The sequence below is a fragment of the Giraffa tippelskirchi genome, chromosome 1 (genome assembly GCF_054371585.1).
Source record: "Giraffa tippelskirchi isolate mGirTip1 chromosome 1, T2T-mGirTip1v1.2.pri, whole genome shotgun sequence".
Taxonomy (NCBI): domain Eukaryota; kingdom Metazoa; phylum Chordata; class Mammalia; order Artiodactyla; family Giraffidae; genus Giraffa; species Giraffa tippelskirchi.
The window spans coordinates 128,365,486-128,371,485 of record NC_137275.1 but is presented as its reverse complement, the minus strand read 5'-3'; the positions used below and the strand labels follow the sequence as shown (position 1 = coordinate 128,371,485).

The following is a 6,000-nucleotide window of genomic DNA, read 5'->3' as shown; positions in this document are numbered from 1 at the left end:
CATCTGCATCTACATTTCTTCCCTACAAATAGCTTCATCTGTACCATTTTTCTAGGTTCCATATATATGTGTTAATATACAATATGTGTTTTTCTCTTTCTGATTTACTTCACTCTGTATAATAGGCTCTAGTTTCATCCACCTCAGTACAATTGACTCAAATTCATTTCTTTTTATGGCTGAGTAATATTTCAAAGAAAAGAAATTCTGACATAGCAATGGATGAACCGTGAAGACACTGTGTTCAGTGAAATAAGCCAGTTACCAAAGGACAAATACTGTATGATTCCACTTTTTATGAGGTACTTAGAGTAGTCAAATTTAAAGAGACAGAAAGTAGAATGATGAGTAACAGGGGCTGCAGTGAGGAGGAATGGGGAAGTGTTATTTAACTGGGACAGCGTTTTGGTTGGGGAAATGAAAAAGTTCTGGAGGCAAATGGTGGTGATGGCTGCACAGCAATCTGAATACAATTAGTGTCACTGAACTGAACTCTTAAAAATGGTTAAGATGGTAAATTTTATGTTATACGTATAAGTGTGTGCTTAGTCACTCAGTCATGTCTGACTCTGTGACCCCATAGACTAGCCTGCCAGGCTCCTCTGTCCATCGAATTTTCCAGGCAAAAATACTGGAGTGGGTTGCTATTTCCTACTCCAGGGGATCTTCCTGACTCAGGGATCAAACCTACATCTCTTGCATCTCCTGCATTGACAGTCAGATTCTTTATCACTGTGCCTGTGTTTACATACTGTATATAGATATAAATATACATATTTACCATAATAATTGTTTAAACTCCATGAAGAGAGGCTACAGGGGAAAGGGCAGTCCTCTGGTAAAATTAAGAGACCCCCCCCACCGCAAAGAGAAAACAGGTATGACCCCGCTTCTGCATCACCGTCTTGTCCTGCTCAGCCCACACATTAGGAATTTTAATGATCTGACATCACAGGGAGTTGTACACTAAAATTTTCCTGTGGCATAGTTTCTACAAGTTATTTGGCAGGGGAAGAATATAGAGACAGATAACAATAATAGACACCTTATTTATCACTTCCAAAAATATTCATAACTAAAAATTCTTGGAAGGAAAAAATATTTATCTTCCCTTATGTTTTCCCTTTTTTCCCAGGCCTTCATCTCTCTAGTTGTTTTTCCACCAAACATTTGTTCTTTGATTTCTGGCAGTTCATTTACCTTTTCTGTTCTGGGTTTCTGGACTACATTTGGAAATAAGGAATAACTTGTATTACTTATAATTTGTTCTTTCCTTTCCTTGCAGAGATTGTTGTAAGAATTCTGGAGACTGGGAAGAGGGAAATATGTTAAAAATATAAAGGCATTCTGTTTCTTATTATTATTATTAAGAATTGCCTTTGGGGGACACTGACTCCACAGGAGAAACTTACCCTAAACAATGCCAGACGTGACAGAAGAGAATTCCACAGCAAACCTGTCAAGAGACTTGGTTTGCCTGGTTCCTCAGATCATGCTACAGCTGCCTCTTCCTGTCTCTTTCTGTGTGCCTGGCATAGCCCACAATTCTGGGTCACCTGGGGGATAGGGAAGTGTGGTGGCTAGTAGAGCTGTACCTCCATGCAATGTAAAGGGATGAGCTCCCCATCACCAAGTGTATTCAATTAGAGTGCAACTAATCACATCATAGGGAATTCCTGCTTTGTGAAAGAGACTGAATTCTGAGGTCTCTTTCAATTTTAAGAACCCATTGATTTTTTTATTACTGGATTCAGTTCAGTCGCTCAGTTGTGTCCGACTCTTTGCGACCCCATGGACTGCAGCACTCCAGGCTTCCCTATCCATCACCAACTCCCGGAGCCTGCTCAAACTTATGTCCATTGAGTCGGTGATGCCATCCAACCATCTCATCCCCTGTCGTCCCCTTATCCTCCCATCTTCAATCTTTTCCACATTAGGGTCTTTCCCAATGAGTCAGTTCGTCACATCAGGTGGCCAAAGTATTGGAGTTTCAGCTTCAGCATCAGTCCTTCCAATGAATATTCAGAACTTATTTCCTTTAGGATGGACTGGTTGGATCTCTTTGCTGTCCAAGTGACTCTCAAGAGTCTTCTCCAACACCACAGTTGAAAAGCATCAATTTTTTGGTGCTCAGCTTTCTTTATAGTCCAAGTCTCACATCCATAACTGACTACTGGAAAAACCATAGCTTTGACTAAATGGACCTTTGTTGGCAAAGTAATGGCTCTGCTTTTTAATATGCTGTCTAGGTTGGTCATGACTTTTCTTCCAAGGAGCAAGCGTCTTTTAATTGCATGGCTGCAGTCACCATCTGCAGTGATTTTGGAACCCTCCAAAATAGGAGTCAATTCATCTGTTCTTATATGGGCTCCAACCCCTTCCTTACCGTGTGACTGGACTACAGGCATGTTCCTAACCTCTCTGAGTTCAATTGTCTCAATTATCTCTTATTATTATGTAATGTGCCTCCCTGATCCTATCCTGAGGAGCCCAGAAAATGCTACAGGGCAAATGCTTTGAAGATCTTATTTTTTTATTGCCATGTTGGGAAGAATTGTACTGCTGTTACTATTACTCCTGCCCCTAGAGGATGACTGCACAGCCAACCAAATAGCACAAGGCAGCCCTCCCCGCTCAGAAGGACAAGACTAGAGTCTGAGAGGGACTTGGGGTAGAGGAGCCATGCTTGGAATCAGCATTTCTCCCCAAGAACAGTGATTCCTTCGGATTCCTTCCATTTCTTTCCTGTTGATCTCTGGTCCTTCTGAGCCGGCAAACTTTCAAAAGCATCTCTGGAACCTTGTGAACATCGACTATTATTTTTTTAATGCCCAACTAGGGCTTCAGTTCCTAGGAGGGTTTCCTTCCACTTGCACACATACCAAAAAAAAAAAAAGGGCTTGCTGAATTAATGAACCACTCCTCTTATCTATTTTTCCTGTTATCTTATTCCGAGGGGAAAGCTGGGAGCTCTGAGGGAGCTGGGAGACAGCTCACAACGCCTCCCTCCCACCCGCTGAGAACAGCCTTGAGTCCCCAGGACTGAAAGACGCTGCGAGGAGCTGCAGAAACATCGCTTCCACTTCGGGTGAGTCCCCACCTGGCCTCCCTAGTGACCCCTTCACCAGGGCAAAGCAGGAGATGCACCCAGGGAGCCAGGAGGGCCAGGAGCAGAGGGGCTAGAGGAGAGAAGGTCGGTGGGAGGAGGAGGTTGGGGAGAGGACCAGCCAGTGTGGAGTGAGGGTGCACAGGGGCTCTTGGGCCTTGGGGACAGGAAGGATGAGAGTCTTTGCAGGCCAAGTCACAGAGGCAAGGCTTCCTTTCCCACTTTCGCTCTCTGGTTCATTTTCTCGGTTTCTCTTTCTTACAATCGGGTGGCATTTTAGTTTCTCCATTTCCTGATTCGGCTTCCTGCTTGAACAATCAGAAGTTGATGGGGATGGGTAGTCTCTGAAGAAAAAATAAATAAATGAATATGCACCGAGCAAAAATATCAAGTGATCTGACCAGATGCCCTTGGGCCCCTTGCCTCTGCTTCCTCCAACACACCCAGATGGCTCTTCTTTCCCCTGGAGTCCCTGCTGTGGATGCTCTGTCTTGAGAATCTGGGTGGAAAGCTTAGGAGAACCCTTCCTGACCCAGATCAGACCTGCCCAGGATGCTTTCGGGGCAGAAAAAAATCTCACTGGCATTTTTTGTTGGTTCCATTGGTGAGTTAGTGAACAGGCCTCATGGCCTTCAGGATCTGATCATTTTCTTTACCTATTAACAGGTCAAAAGTCAACCAGGCTTGGTGTCCGGTTTAATTTTTCGTTAATTCTGGAGCCAGACTTGTGATGGGAAGGAGCGGGTGAGGGTGGGTCTTGCAGGTGTACCTCAATGATCATGCTTTTCTTTTCTGAGTTCAGTTTGTACTTGCAAGAGTTTGGTTGTATATGCTTTTTGCAAACGTATAAAAATTACCTCTGCTCCCTATAAACCCATTGCTTGGACAAATGAGCTTTGGATCTTATTAGTAGCTGAGAAAAGGGCTGAGTTGAAAAGAAAAGGAGATACAGTGGTAAAGACAGAGGGACAGCTTTGAGAGGACACGGGTTGTGAGTGGCAAATCAGTGCTTAAAAATGAAGGCTCTGCGGGGCTTGAAACCAGGCAGGTTGAGCTTTTTCCGCTGGCCCAAAGGTTGGAAATAGAAAATGGCAGATTTTAACTCTGTAGCCTTTCAAGGACTAAGCAGCGTTCATCGGAAATTGGGAAGGAGTTAGTGCAAAGTCTCTTGGTATCTGTACAGTTACTACAAATATTAGCTTTGCAAAGCAGAGAATGGAAACCTTTCCTGTGTTTCCCTCTTGCAGTCTTCCAGCCAGGTGGTTCAAAAGTTGTCTCGAAACTTACCCTGATCTATCTGACTTATCTTTCCCCTGCCCAACTCTGAGTCCTTTCACCTTCCCCCATTTCCCCCAAAGGCTGTTATTCTCGGGCTTCTGTGTGTTCTCCAAAACTAAGGGAATTTGAGAGGTTTCTAGCTCGGCAAAATCAAGGAAGTGCCCCTCTGAACTGAATGAAAATCTTACTGTGAAAGGCTAATAGAATCCCATGATCTATCATCACAAAATTGATTTGACTTTTTTATTAGTAGTAGTAATGTGTTGGTTTTTGTTTGCTTGTTTATTTGTTAGTTTTATTTGAATAAATAAGCCTAGCACAAAAGGATATATAAAAGTCCTACTTTATAAACTTTTTAAACATAATTCATTAGAGTTCATTTTTAGCAAAATAGGCATATCCTGTTTCTTCTAAAGAATTCATCCCTGAAAGTGACTTTGCATTTGTGAATTCAATTGGCAAGGAGGGGAGAATCTCAGTTTCCTGTGGTTGGTACTGAGGAAATATTAATAAGTTGCTCTTTATCCCGTCCTATTTCTCAAGCCCAATAAAATATCCATTTCAAATGACTTTCTAATGCTTTGTTATATTTGCCAAGTGATTTATGGGGCGGAAAATTGTAGTTCAGCATGTATAAGTGCAGAGATGGTTTAGCGCTGGGGACAGTAGAAAGGAGGGGGGTTAGGGTTGGGGCAGCACAGAGCCTGCAGAAATTCAAGCTATCAATCTCCAACTGTCTAAACACAGCACCAAGTGGAGATTTGAGACAATTATCCGAATAATTGGGGGGTGGGGTGGGGAGGAACTTTCACCTGGTCTGGATAAAGGGGCGCGCGACGCAGCAAAAGCTCCTAATACGGGGAGGGCCCTGCTTCGGCCGTGTCCAGGATCACGCGAATTCGGGCGATTTTTCTGTAAATTCTCCGAATTAGAATTAGGGATGGCAAAGAAAGCTTTCCAGAAAAAGCTCAAAAGGGGCTCCCGTCGCGCCCCTGGGCCAGGTGGAGGGTGGGCCCCCGCCCGCCGGGCCTGCGCCGCGGGACGCCCCCGCCGCGTCTGATAAAGTCCCGAAGCCGATCTAAGGTCAATAAACCAGGCGGCGTCAGGCTCCGGCGGAGGGTCGGGAAGGACGGGGGCGGGAAGGGAAGACAGCAATCTTGAGGCTGTCAGCGAAATGAAAAGGAACGGAGGACCGAGGAGGTCCAGGTCCGGGCGCCGGCGTGGGGCGCGCGGGGCCGAGACCGGGCCGCGGTGCGGGGCGCGGGGCCCACAGGAGCGAGTCGAGCCGCCCGGCTGGGTGGGTCCCCGCGGCGCGGCCCCCTGACTGGCAGTGACGGCGGCGACCTTGAAAAGTAAACCGGATCCCCAGCGATCAATCCTAACTTGGCCGAGAGTTTGAAGAAGGAAACGAAAAGTCTGGGGGGGAAACAATTTTTTTTTTAAAGAAACGGAGGAGGGGTGAGGTGGAGACTCTCAAATAATGAGAACACTCAATAAAACTCCTGGGATCCTTGAAAGAGCCAAGGAATTGTCCCAAAATGAGAGAAACTAGGAAAAGGATGACAGTGTTCATCATTAGTCATCCATTTTAATCCCTTTTGATTGGCGTTTAAAAG

At 45.1% G+C, this 6,000-nt stretch overlaps 1 protein-coding gene across 2 annotated transcripts in view; it reads left to right on the top strand.

The window, feature by feature from the left end:
- Positions 1-2,585: 2,585 nt before the first annotated feature.
- The window catches only part of GATA4 (GATA binding protein 4), a 78,390-nt gene continuing 74,975 nt past the window's right edge, over positions 2,586-6,000 (top strand). The window contains exon 1 of one of the 2 annotated variants that reach the window (XM_081495583.1): positions 2,586-3,088. The gene's annotated coding sequence lies outside the window, so the exon portion shown is untranslated. The remainder of the gene's footprint in view (positions 3,089-6,000) is intronic. The other variant, XM_081495580.1, reaches the window with a different exon arrangement.